The 14868-nt window shown below is 39.7% G+C and overlaps 1 long non-coding RNA gene across 1 annotated transcript; it reads left to right on the top strand.

Moving 5' to 3' along the window:
* Positions 1-12592: 12592 nt before the first annotated feature.
* Positions 12593-13899, top strand: LOC126713792 (uncharacterized). The gene is made up of 2 exons (XR_007651434.1): positions 12593-13084; positions 13534-13899. It is a non-coding gene; the product is annotated as an uncharacterized LOC126713792 (long non-coding RNA).
* The last annotated feature ends 969 nt before the right edge of the window (positions 13900-14868 follow it).

The following is a 14868-nucleotide window of genomic DNA, read 5'->3' as shown; positions in this document are numbered from 1 at the left end:
TATGATCGGCATCATCCAGTCAATTCCAAGGGGGATAACCTGTACTTTTACTTTGTCAATGGTAGGGGAATATTGGATAAAAGATAGTACCTGATTGGTGACGTCTGTATACTCAGGGGATGTTGCTTTGGCCAAACGGTCTACCTGTTTGTTCTCATCCCTTGGGATTTGTACGAACTTAACCGAGAATTCCTCACTCACCTTGCTTTTGACCATGCTTAAGTATTCTTTCATACATTCCCTTTTTCACCTAATAGTCGCCATTGATGTGTCCGACCTCATTATTGGTCATTGAGAACTGGAGGCAAACCGCTCATTCTATTGTATCTCCCTCCGGCGACCGTAGTAGGACCGTAGCTCCTCCGGCCCGTTGGTTAGACGAACAGATTATCCATATCATCCATGACAACAATTTCTTCTCTTTTTCTTTTCCTGTCGTGAATTTGGCAATAAAATCAGCTAAAGCCTACGCTTTGATTACAGCCCTAGGTCGATATTGGACATCGAACTTACTAAGCTCAATCGCCCAAAGAAACAGTCGTGCTACTACCTTCGAGTTGTTCATTGTCTTTCGCAGCGGCTTGTCTGTGTGGACTATAATGGTGTGCAGTTGGAAGTACGGCCTGAGTTTCCAGGCAGCTGTGATTAGTGCGATGCCCAGCTTCTCCCTTGGGGAATATCTCCCTAGAATGCCCGGCTGGTGTAGTATAGGGGTAATTGCACTCAGTTTTCCTCCTATATAAGAGTGAAACTAACGGCCGTTGGGGATACAACTAAGTAGAGGGAGAGCTCTTCACCAGGCTTGGAAGGACTGAGCAATGGTGGGGACACGAGGTACGCCTCAGTTCTTCATGCCCCCTAGCACTTGTAGATCCACTCAAAAGCCTTCCTTAGCACCTCGAAGAAGGCTAAACACTTATCCATTGCCCTAGAGACAAAACGGTTAAGGGCGGCAACCCTGCAATTCAGGCTTTGCACCTCCTTGATGTTCATTGGAGGAGCCATCTCCATTTTAGCCTAAACCTTGTCGGGATTAGCTTCCACCCCGTGCCGTGACACCATAAAGCCCAAGAACTTCCCTAACGCCATGCTGAACACACATTTACTAGGGTTGAGCTTCATATCATAGAGGCGAAGGGTATCGAATGTTTCCTAAAGGTCGACTAAATGGCTGACTTCCCGTGTGCTCTTTACGAACATGTTGTCTACGTATACTTCTACATTTCGCCAGATCTGCTGTGCGAACATCTTGTTCACAAGCCTTTGGTACATCGCCCTTACATTCTTTAATCAAAATGGCATGACTTTGTAGCAGAAGAGTCCTTGGCTTATGACAAATAAGGTTTTCTCTTAGTTTGCTTCATCCAACTTGATTTAATTGTATCCGGAGAAGGCATTCATGAAACTTAACAATTGGTGGCCAACCGTAGAGTCCACGAGGAGGTCAATGCATGGGAGTGGATAGCTGCCCTTCGGGCACGCTCTTTTTAGGTCTGTGAAGTCCACGCACATTCTTCACTTGCCATTTGCTTTTTTTACCATGACCACGTTGGCCAACCATTTCGGGTAGTAGACTTCCCTAATGAAATCTGCCTTCAACAGTTTGTGTACTTCTTCGGCTATGGCTTTGTCCCTTTCTTGGGCGAAGACCCTCTTCTTTTATTGGATTGATGGGACGGTTGGGCATACGTTGAGCTTATGTACCATGGTACTAGGGCTGATGCCTGGCATTTCCTTGTGACTCCAAGTGAAGATGTCTAAATTGTTCTTTAGGAAGAGGGCAAGCTTTTTGCGAACCGAAGGTGATCATCCAAGGGGAGTTCCTCTAGGTCTTCCGTGGGCTCTACTATTACTCTTCTCTCTTCGATGTTTAGTGCTTATAGATGATCATCCATTTCTAGCATGGAGATATAACATTCGCGGGAGGCCATCTGGTCCCCTCGTGCCTCCTCTATTCCCTACTCCGTTGGGAACTTAACCAGCAGGTGGTATGTGGATGTAGTTGCCCTTCATGCGTTAAGCATGGGTCGACCAATGATGGCATTGTAGGTAAATGAACAATCAACCATAAGGAAACTAACCTCCCTAGTGAGCTACTGAGGGTATGTCCCAATGGTTACCAGCAAGGTGATGGACCTTACGGGGAAGACCTTGGGTGCACCAAAACCTATTATTGGCGCGTCCGATGGTAGGAGGTGTTTTTTGTCAATCCTCATCTGCTAGAATGCTGGGTAGTAGAAGATATCTGCCGAGCTCCCGTTATCTACAAGAACTTATCAGGTATTGAAATTTGCAATTGACAGGCTGATAACGAAGGAGTTGTCATGTGGGTGGTGTAGTCGCCTAGCGTCATCTTTTTTGAGGTTGATGACGAGGTTGTCAACCCTTGCTACCTTAGGGGGCTGTCCAGATATTTGGACACTCTTCACCATACATAAATATGTCTTCCTCGCCTTTTTAGATGATCCTACCATAGTGCTTCCTCCTACGATTATCCTTATTTCTCCAAGCGAGGCTTTAGGCCTTTCTTTAGCCCATTGGTTGGGCTCGGGGTCCCTTGGCAGGTTTTCACCGCCCCTGACGAACCGCTGTAACTTCCTCTACTTGATGAGGTTTTTGATCTGCTACTTGAGGTCGTAGCACTAAGAGATGCCATGCCTATAGTCCCGGTGGAAGCGACAAAACTTGTTCTAGGGCCTTTTACCTGGATCGCCCTTCAGCTTGTTTGGCCATGTTAGAGTCATGTCATCCCTTATCTGCATGAGGACTTTATCCAGTGGGGTATTCAAGGGGGTGAAGTTTACCATCCTCCCCGATAAGGGTTTTGATATCTTGTTTTCCTTTCGCTCATTCGTTTGAGCTACCTTTCTATTTTTGTCTAGACGAAGGTCATTTCGCCTCTGTCTCTTCCTTGGCCCATCCCGTCGGGCTATCATCGTGTCTTCGGCGTTCATGTATTTCATGGCTTTGTACAACATCTCAACCATTGTCTTTGGGTCATTTTTATAGAAGGAGAAGAGAAACTCCCCTAGTCGTAACCCACGCGTGAAGGCAGTAACAAGGACTTTGTCATCACTTCATCAATCAAGAAGGCCTCTTTGTTGAAACGGGTTACGTATGACCTTAGGCTTTCATCCTCTTGTTGCGTAATGCTTAGTATGGCCGCTGAGGATCTTCTGTGTCTTTGTCCCTTGATGAATTGCATGACAAAGTGTCCACTCAACTTCTTAAAGGTGGAGACAATGTTTGGGGTAAGTTTATTGAACTATACCCTCGCTGGCCCTTTCAAAGTAGTAGGGAAGGCCCTGCACATAATTTCATCTAGAACTCCTTGCAAGTGCATAAGGGTTTTGAATGACTCTAAATGGTCTAGTGGGTCCCGCAAACCATCATATACCTCCACCTATGGCATTCGGAACTTGGCTGGAAGAAGGAAAGAAGTCACCTATGTTATGAAGGGCAAGTCGATCCGCTAAAATAGTTCATCCAAGTTGGTGGATACCCATCCTTTTAGGGCATTCATCATCATGTCCATTTTTTCTTTCATCATCTACATCTCTTGTGCCATGCGCAATGCACCGACTTCCAGCTCAGAGGGATGACTGGTATCCAGCTGATCTCATCTACTGAAGGCATTGCTTTCCTCTTGGTCATCCCTTCCTTGGTGATCATTCGTTGGGGGACGATTGTTGTCACGTTCGTCCCTGTCATGTCTGTCATTTTGATTGTTCGGCTCCTGATTATTCCACTGCTCTAATTGTCGTTCCAACTCATGGTTTCACTAAGTGAGTCATTCAACCACTGCGGCAAGGGTTTGTACCTGCCTCTCCAATGCACTGGGCAGGTTCCCAATCTCTTGGTTAGTAGTGGCCATTGATCGTGTCAGGACCATACAACTCTTTGTCTTTGAAGTGGCGATATGGCTTATCACTCGTCTCCCACAAACGACACCAACTGATGATGTGTTGAAATCGTCAGTGAGTTGTAGGCTTCAAGTCACTCCGATGGGTACTTATGAATAAGAATAAAGAGACCAAACAGAAGGCACCGGTGTGGTACTAACCAAAAACCCTTTAAAGGTCAAGTTAGTGAATGAGAAGCCTATATGAACTCTATAGTGAGAGAGCTAGAGAGTTTCTGCATACTTGAGAAAAGTGGAGGTTTGGTGTTTATATAGCAGTTGGTGGGAACCAAGATCCCTTGAGAGTGGGGATTTTTCCTTATGGAGAAGATCTGATACTAGGGTTTTTGAGATTATAGGGTGTCTTTCCATATGAGGGAGATATGAATTTGTAGCAGGTTTACCTTGCGTGATTAGCAAGATGTTTCCTTGTGTAAATTTTCATGAAGGTCAAGTAAGGCCATGCTGGACCCGTCGGCTCTCAATTCTCCCCGTCAGCCTTCCATTTGGCCGTCAGACATTTTGCCCCATCGGGATTCAGTGTGGCCTCATCGCTTACTATGTCGTCGCTCTAGTCCATCCATATTTTCCTGAGGGACCGACAGACCTGAAGGTGCCGTCGATTTCCCTTGCATGACGTCTTTGGGTCCTAGTAAAAACATCCCTATCAATATCTATTAATAAGTATCATCCTTATTAACTTTCATATTAAAAAAAAAAGAATATATATATTTATATAGAGAGAGAGAGAGAGAATATTATATTTTTGTTAAATTTTCCTATATATTGGACAAATTATTAACTAGTTAAGAATAATACAACTAACTCAACATTCAAAATCATAAAAGAATTATTATTATTATTATTATTTAAAAAAAGACACAATAAAAGCTCTCTACAAATATTAATCATCAAAACCTATTATTAAATTAGTCTCTTGGCATTGTATCTTTAGGTTTTGATGATTGATATTTGCTGAAAGCTTTTTTTGGTGCTTTGTTTTCTTTTTTAAGTTTTTTTTTTTTTTTGTGTTTTTCTTAAATTTACACTCTTTTATGGTTTTGAATGTCAGGTTATTCATTTACTGTTAACTAGTTATTAACTCATGCAATATACTGTAAAGTTCAACAAAAGTATAATGATCTCTATTTTATTTTTTTTTTCTAAATATGAAAGTTGAAAATAATGATACTTATTAATAGGTATTTATTATAACTGTGGTTGATTATGAAGTAATTCATTTAGAGTTCGAATTTGATAAGGATGTGGTACTAGCATGCCACATCATATTTTCATAGAGTTTTCACAAAATCATGAATAGAATCTACTACACAAATTCTTCCTTAATACTTCCCTATTTCAGAAAATCAACTCCCATAAAATTAAAACACCCCTGTTAAGTACCACTGCCTCCAAACCCACCATAGTCATTGTCAGAGTTGTCGCTGAAATCCTCACTCTTTCTATCCTCCACTCTCTCTCTCTCTTTTTCACCCAACCCAGGACCACCATAAGTCCACAACCCCAAACCAGACCAAATCATCCATCATGGATCAAATCGTCTTGAATACCTTTAAACCTCAGTTGATTTGATGACATCTTTACAAATTCGATCTAGTGTAGGACGAAACAAAGAGAAATAATGGAGGCAGGGAGTTCAAATCATATTTGTGTGTTGTGTGTGGATATCACCAATGAGATAGTCCTTCGTCTAATGTGAAGCTTCAATGATCGATTCAACCAAGGTATACACAATTAGCACTAGATCATGTGACCTATCTCAATCATAGAAATATGTATATATGACCTCCCACAAAACTTGATAACATGACTTGGAGCTTTACATTTTACTCCACTTTTAATCATAACATTTGATCTTTTTGATCTTTTGAGGCAATCACCTCTCATTGTGAGAGTGATATTTGACATTTCACTTTAATGAACAAGCCTTTGGCTTTTTGAATAAACATTCACTTTAATATAAGGTCGCTTACCCTTTTTCCTAGTCGAATACTAGAATGTGCGACAGGCTTTTGCAGCTCAATATCTCTTTTCATTTGGAGATTTACATTTGGTGAGCTCTTTTTAGCAAAACAAAAATAAAGAGTGGGAAGATATATAGACACAAGTTTATGCATGTCTCAAGATCAACATAACCATTCACTAATCATTCATGACAAGTTTGAAGATCTATTTACAACAATCACATAGATTTCAAGATTTTTCCCACAGTGATATAAGTGCATGAAAACAAGCAATGCTCGAAAATGCACAAAGCCATTAGCACAAAGGTACAAGACAAAACAAGTTTTGAGACAAAGCTCAACAAAGTCAATCAAGCTTTTTGATTTTCCAATTTTTTTTGTGATTTTTGGATTTTTGACACAAGAAACAAAAAGATTGATAAAACAAAATTAAAAATATTCACAAGTAGACAATCAAACAACCAACATCAAAAACAGCAAGCAAACCAAACAAACATTGTCACAAAGCATAGGAAGTATTAATGCATGAACATGTTGTAATGCTTATGCATGAGTACCCTTTTTCACCCACACGTCACTTGCGTTTGGGGTGATTTCCGTATAGGATTGGGTACGGGAGTTAGGGCTTTCAAACCTTCGTGAGAAACTTTCCAAGCAGTTGGTGAATGCACCAATCATCTTCATCACGTTCATCATTCCGGGATCTCCATTTTGATCTCTAGATTGATCACCTGCCCAAATTCTCCTATCATTTCTGGGTCCTCCTGACCTTTGAGAAGTTGCACTGTTCTTTGCTCTCAGCTTTTGGCAATTTGGTCGAGTATGCCCTTGAAGTCCGCAAGAATGGCACACATAAGTTCCTCTAGGACCTCTTTGTGGTCGTGGACGTGACTTGGCACGAGATTCAGACCTGCCCACAGATTGATTACGGGGATTCAGCATCCGTTGGTTCACCACATTCTTCTTCTCCTCCACCTCGAGCTTCTCACTAGTAAGGTCAGCTACAACTGGATCTTTGGCCTTTACAAACTTCACTTCTTTAGTGATATTTCCAGATGAACTACTTCCTCCGGTATATCCCAATCCGGATTTGTCTGAAAAGCTCTTTTGAGATGAGATAACATCATCTAGCTTCTTGGTGGTGACCCTCTCTATTTTAGCATTTGCTGGCACAACCTCATTCTCAAGAAATCTCACCTTTGTGTAAGCTTCGGACAACTCACCATTCAGTGTTTCTATCTCACATTTGGCCTCCCTATATCGGATTAGGAGACTTTTGTAGTCCTCCTCAGCCTTCTTCATTTTTCTCACAGCAGCCTTGGCCATCCTTGTATACTCACCCGACTTCTCCAAGAGTGAGTTATAATTCTCTTGAAGATTTGCTGTGCTTTCATCTTCTTCAGCATCCGATTCTTCAACAATTCCTAGTGATTCATCATCACTATGTTCTCCAAGGTCTCGTACAAGCAGATTCAACTCATCTAAAGACTCAACATGAGCAATAGTCATAAAAGCCGAATAGTTCCCCTCTCCATCACAGCTCTCTTCAGATTCTGAGTCAGACGAATCCGAGTCACTCAAGGTCGTGGCATACACTTTACCTTTCGATTTCAGATAATTCGGACATTCCTTCTTAAAGTGTCCATGCCCGTTACATTCGAAACAAGTGACACCTTGTGTGGGTTGGGATTCTTTTCCATCTTTCTTTTTCAATTCCCTCTTCTCCCTTCCAGAACTTTGGAATTTTCTTTTATCATCAAATTTGCTATTATTTTTGAATTTCAAGAACTTTCTGAAATTTTTGACAAGGTATGCAACATCTTTGTCAACCATATCTTCTCCCGATGAGTCTTGATCTTCCACCTTCTCATTAATGGTCTTTAGAGCAAGAGATTTACTCTTCCGTTGATTGGGCAGCGACATCTCATAAGTCTGCAGAGAACCAACCAGCTCCTGTACTTTGATGTCATCAAGGCCCTTGCTCTCTTCAATTGCTGTCACTTTAGCATGAAAACTTTCCGGCAATGATTGAAGGATCTTCCTTACAATCTTTGAATCCTCCGTTTTCTCCCCCAAGTTGAACTTACTGACCACCACCTCATTTAGCTTCCCATAGAAAGAGTCAAAAGACTCATCCTCACTCATTTTGAGCTCCTCAAACCGAGTGGTCAGCATTTGCAACTTGGTGTCTTTCACTTTCTTCGTGCCTTCATAGGTGGTTTCCAAAATCTCCCATGCTTCTTTGGCAACGGTAATATGAGAAATCCTGTGAAATTCATCTGGAGACACACCACAGAAAATAGCATTGAGTGCTTTACTGTTAGCATTAGATGCAGCAAGTGCTGCCTTATCCCATGTGGATTTGGCTGCCTCAGGTTTGGTCCAACCAATCTCAACAGCATCCCAAACGGATTCATCAATAGAACACAGAAAAGCTCTCATGCGAACCTTCCAAAAAGCATAATTACTACCATCAAAATATGGAGGTGCATTTAGGGATTGAGACCTATCCATCTCAAAAGGGAGTCAAGGATCACACAATGGTAATGAAACCAATAGCAGTGTACCTGCTCTGATACCAATTGAAAGTTCAAAAAACGTGTACAAAACACCTTTGAACGTTTAGACCCCCAAATAACAACTTAACCAATACAAGCAATATGTCAAACAACTAGTGTGCGGAAACTTAACACATGCTATAATACGAAATTGGTTAAAGACTATCTAAGCCATAACAAAATAAAACCATAGCAAATAATAAATAGGCAAAGATAGAGAGGAAGGAAGATGCAAACACAAAGACAACACGCGATGTGTTATCGAAGAGGAAACCGAAGTCCTCGGCGAAAAGCCTCTCCGCCGCCCTCCAAGCGGTAAACAATCCACTAGAAAATACAGTTGGGATACAAGGACAGCAATAGACCCTCCAAGCCTAATCTACCCAGTGCACCTAAGCCCTCCAAGCTTCTTGCTCCAACGAGGTTGCGCCGAACCTTTTTCTTTTCTAGCTTCCCGGATTCCGCTACTAGACCGTAGCATCAACCAATGAAGATTGGTTCCTTCCTAACTGCTTCCCAGAAATCCAAACAACTGTCTCACAGTGATGATGATGGTGAGAACCAGGCTTGGTATAATGCCTCTCAAGGATTTGACAATGGAGAGGAAGAGAGTTGAGGAATTTGAAGAGACTCTAAGGTAGAGATTGTGGGTGAAACAATCTTGTTTTTCTTTAGGGTTTCTCTCTCAAAATTCTCTCTGGAAGCTCTCTTTCAATCGTGGGTAAAAGGGGTATTTATACTGGAGTGGGAGAGGAATGTGAAACGTCAGGTTTTACAAAAACAGGGGTGGCCCGCGGCTTGCCCTCGCGGCTTGACTAAGTCGCGAGATCCAGTCGCGAGTTAACCGTATGGCCAGTTGTCCTGTTTTGTCCTGTAGTGCTCCAGCTAGCATGACTGTTCATCTTTCAGCATGCTTGGCACGTGTGCTGCTTTTGGCGGCTTGCAGCCGCGAGTCACCCGCGAGTCCCAGCCGCGAGTCTCTGTTTTCTTGCACACTCTTGAGCAATCTTCACTCTATCTCACTTACTATCCTTACAACAAACCCACCTAAATACAGGGTTACTAAATGCTGAATTACAAGCAAATTTGGCACGGAATAAAGCCAATTAGATGGTTGAATAAATTCAACCTTACATAACCCATGACATCATCAACAACAACATATGGATCAAGCTCAAGCAATGAATCAAAACTCACGGCCCATATTACCTCTCTCATATTTGGAAAGCGGCTTCTCCAACAACGCCCATATTTACATAAAATGACAACAAAGCCCAAGATACGTCATCTCATCTTTGACTCATGATCCAAGCTCATGAGTCTCTTTGAGGAAACTTTGGAAGTCATGGTTTGGAGGGCCAAGAAGTGTGTTCAATAAAGCTCCAGTAGTTTAAAGTTGATAAAAGAAACATGTTGCTTGGCGTGTCTTCTCCAACTCCTTGAACTGTTGACGAGTCAGTGTGTAACGGGTAACATATGGTAAACCTTTCTTATCACATAACACTTAAAATAATAAAACTCCTCATTTCTCTTTTCCTAAAACTTAATATTTATCATATGACAAATACTCAATATCTCTAACCATCTAAATGCTGAGAAAATAACTATTCATTCAATCTCCATCTGTTCTTATACGAATTTAGAAACCTAATTATATTATTCTACACAAACTATATTACTATTTTCAGCTAAAATCCAATTCAAACATGGCTAAATTTAATTGGCTATCTTTAATCTTTAAATATAAAATATTGATAATATCTTTAATACCCAGCTGCCATCTGTCATAATCAGACCAATATTCCCCTACCAGTTGCCAAAGTAGAGCATTAAATGCTCTTTTTGCTCACCAAGATTAAGTCACAACATAATGAGACCTTGACTAGGTCTCTAAAGCTTTATTAACTATCAATCAACCATTCTATTACTTACTAAAAATGTATTGTAATAGAATCTTGGACCAAAAATAGAAATAGCCAAAAGAGGAAACCTTTCCAGCAATGTGTTCAGCACTCAACACCTGGCTGAAAGTGACATCACCAGCTAGTTGCTATACCCAAAATAGAAAGATATCCTTAAAAGAGATCTTACCATTTTCAACTAAATTCATGAAATAAATGCTGAATATTCTCTCCAGCAACCTGACATCATCCAGCAGGCCTCATCTACTTCAGCCTTAAGTAACAACTGTCTTATGATAGCCGTGGCAGCTTTTTAAATAGTTGGGACAGTTGTTTTAGAACTAATGGGACAGCTGACCCAGCAGCCTTAATATTACAGAATTTCCTTATTTGACTAAAAACCAAAACCAACCAAAGAAACTATCTTTTTCTTGCTAGAATCCTTTCCTTTTTTGCTGATTTTTCCTCTAGCTAATATTACCCAAAATAGCAAAAGCTCCTTAAAGCTGAACATACCATTTTCAGCCAAATCCTAGGATGGATTTTTGAAGATTTATTGCTAATTGGGACAGATTTTTACTAAAATTCTTTGCTAAATACTCCCTTAAACTCAGCTATAAATAGAATCCTTCATCAACACACCAAAGTACACCAATAGAGAAAAATAACTCTCTCATAAACTTCTCTATTTTCTCTCCCTGTAATTATCTTTTTAAGCTCTTAATGAGGTTTTGAGTTCTTAGTTTCTAAACTAGAAACTAAGCTCTTCAGCCTTTAGTTGACAAAATGCCCCTCATATCACTACTCATAAGCCTTTATCCACCCCCAGCAACAAATCCCAACAACATTGCTAAATGCTCTATTATACCATTACTCATCTTATGCTCATTCTCTCGCTCTCTATATTCAGAAAATACATCTATCTTGCGTCCCATATCTCTAAACATTTCTTTCTCCACTTCTCTTATAAAATCTCATATCTTGGAAAGCAACACAAACTATCACTATAATCTTTCTAGCAGCTCTAATATCATTCATTTATCATCTTATATATCTCTCATACATCTTACAAATTATATCTCTCATAACTTTTCCATACATATTTCTCATAAATATTACAAACCCGTACAATTTACAATGCTACTACATCCCACAAAACATTTATGTCTTTTACCACCTCTATACTTCTTAAGAGATATCAAATACTCATACTAAAAGCCCTTCTCATGGAAGGCATAAACCTATCTTATAAAAGCCCTTCCCATGGAAGGCATTACTATTCATAGCTTCACAATAACTAAAAGGGCATTATCAAGGGGAAATTCATTTAAGTGCATGATAAGGAGACAAACTTAACCAGCCTCTACACACAGCTGGACATACTCTCTCTCCCTCCATTTGCACCCATTTTTTCCCCTTCAATCTTGAAGTTATCATGGTAAACTGTCTCTCCATCGTCGGAGTCATTTTGCTAGAATACTATCAACTGATTGACGCTATACAGTTGGAGCTACAAACCATACAAAGATAAGTCACTATGTTTCCATATCTCTAAATCTACATTATTGAATACATGATTACTTCACCTTTAAATACATCTTACTTTATTTCAACTACTATTACAACTATTAATCAAAGATATTATATCAAACACATTATTTATTTATTCAACCATTATCATGATTCTTAGACTTTGGGCTTTACCCATTTTGTAGGCCTAAAAATACGCCGAAAGCCATTGGACTACGTGACCTAATGTTGAGTTCCAAACACAACTCCCCAAACATATTCAAGTCTAGTAAGGTCACCCCTCCAACAGATAACACGTGGAATATTTCAAGAATCAAAAAATTATGTTATGTGTTAACTGTTTATCTAACATTAAGAGAGTATTTGTTCATTCTCAATTGTTGGGGGGGGGGGGGGGGGGGGGGGGGGGGGGAGGGGGCATTGCTTAATTTCTTAGTCTATGAGAGTAATTGTGAACTACCCCATAAATAAAGGGTAAAAAAAAGTTTTTTTTTTCTCAATTACTAATAGACCCTTAAATTATCCTCACAATTCATAAGTATTTACGGTTTTGTATTAGTAACTTTCAAGGGCAAAAAGATAAAACATGAATTTTTTATTTCCATTCTCTTATTCTCATTTCTTCTTTCATTTCCTTTATATATATTAGACCATAAAACATTTTAAATTGATTGTTAAATGCATATGATACGTCCATCACATACTGACATACAGTCATTCTAGGGAAATTCTTAGCTAGTCTGGGACTGCAAGGTCAGCTTGCTAACCTTGTAGTCCCAACCAGTAAGCTGATGCCACGGTAGAAAAAAAAAAAAAGATTACATCATCCTAACTGCCACATCAGCACAATAACCATTGATAATCCTAACTTCTGTTAACTTATAAAATGGTGAAAGCAAATTCAAAAAAATTCAAAATTTTGGGGATGTGAATGGCAAGTCAGATTTGGGTTTAAATGTTTAATATGCTGCAAATTTCAGAATCCTCTCTTTCATTTTCTCCATTTTCTCTTCTCTTCAGCTCTCTCTCTCTCTCTCTCTCTCTCTCTCTCTGCTTTACCTCCACCAAATTTGAAAATCTCTATTTCTTCTAACACACCTTTTTGTGGGGCAAACATGGCCAAATCTCCATGGTAGCAGCAACCACCGAGTCCCACACCACCACCAACAACGATGCTTGCTTGCCTATTTGACCTTCTCCCATCTTAAGGTTCTCTCTCTCTCGCACAAATGTGGCTGATTTATTGTTTTATTTTATTTTAATGTTGTTGTGGTTGTTGTAATGAATAGGCATTACAATTTCAGTTCCAATACATTCTGCTTTGCCTTGAGCTGATGTGTTATTCTAGATGGTGATAGTTGTATTTTCATAGTTGGTAGTTGAAGTTACAGGTTATAATGTATATATGAAGTTATAGTCCGTTGCTTGTTTTGTTGTTATGTTGAGGGATGTACTGATTGGCTTTCATTGGTTGCTTTATAGCATCTTACTTGTAATGAGAGGTTTTACTGATGTAGAATCAATTATAACAAGAAGCAAATGTAATGATGTATAAGCATCTCTTGTTTAATTCCGTTAGTGTTGATGTCACACGTATATTACTTTCAGCAACCATGTGCCATTTCTTTTTAATTAATTCATGAATTTTACTTGCAAAGGCAATTAGCATTGATGCCAAAATTAGAGCATTTGAAGTTGCACCATGAATGAAGGTTGAGGGCTTGAGGATAAGTTGAAGCATCAGTGGGAGAACATTTATATTTATTTATCTAAGCTAAGATGATGAATTAATGTGAATGTAAATGTGAGGATAGGGAGATTTTTTCCCCTCCTTAAGTTGAACTCTCTTGTAGTCTTTGACAAAGAATGTATTTTTTCTTCACTCTTTGTTTATATCTGTATAGTAGTGAATTTTTTTCTTTAGTTGTGAGCCTTTTTTATGTGATATTTATGTGATAGTAGAGGGAAAAGAGATGTTGGTTGTAAATGACTAATAGAAAAGAGATGCAAAAATATTGAACCTATTTTTCTCTTTATGTCTAAGAGCATTCCTATCAGGTGTGTCAAATGCCAAATATTTGGCATTTGACACACCAAACACCACTATTCAAGCCTCATCAACTGTTCTAAATGTTTCAAAAATTTGAAACATGCTACAGTACCGTCTCAAATATGAGACGGTACGGACAGCAATGCCAAATTTTTTTATTATTTGTTTATTCATCGGGTTTTCTCTCTCATATATTCACTCCAACTTTCTCTCTCTCTTTTATCTCATCTTTTCTCTCTACATCTGAGTTCTTCTCTCTTGCCGATCTCGCCGAAGCTACCAATCTCACCAAAGCTGCTGATCTCGCCAGAGCCATAGTCGTCCTCCACAGCTCCCTCTTCACTCTCATTCTATTCCTCTCTCATCCTCAAGCCACCTGAAGCCGATCTCGCATAAAGCCACCTCAAGCCGCTGAAACCGATTTCGCCTGAAGCTGCCTGAAGCCGATCTCGCCGCCTGAGCTGTGGGTTTGTTTGATTTGGGATGGGTTTTGAAGTTTGTGAATGTGGTGGGTTGTGGGTTAGTTGTGGCAGTGGTATTGTGGTTTGTGGCGGCAATTTGGTGGTTGTGGTGGAGATTATTGGGTAGTTTTGGTGGTTATTTTTTGGGTTGTTGTGGATTTTTTTTTTCTTTATTTAAGGCGCCGTTGGTGGATGTGGGTTTGTGCCGGTAGTGGTTGTCGATGTTGTTGCGATAGTGGTGGAGGAGTTGTTGTTGGAGGAGTTTAATATATTATTTTAATGTGGTGTAAATATTATTTTAATGTATAGAAGGGAAGAATAAAACATTTGATAAATGAGATATTGTAAAACGATGTGCTAAAAGGATAAAGTAGGTTTTTGGTGTGTCAAAATGGCATTTTTTATGAGAATGCTCTAAGAGATGTCTAAGAAAATGGGGCAACTCCATGATGTTGCTCATGAGCATGGGATCCCAATAATGC

This window comes from Quercus robur, chromosome 2 (assembly GCF_932294415.1).
Source record: "Quercus robur chromosome 2, dhQueRobu3.1, whole genome shotgun sequence".
Lineage (NCBI taxonomy): Eukaryota > Viridiplantae > Streptophyta > Magnoliopsida > Fagales > Fagaceae > Quercus > Quercus robur.
Note: the sequence above shows the minus strand (reverse complement) of the source record. Positions and strands in the feature narration are given on the sequence as shown.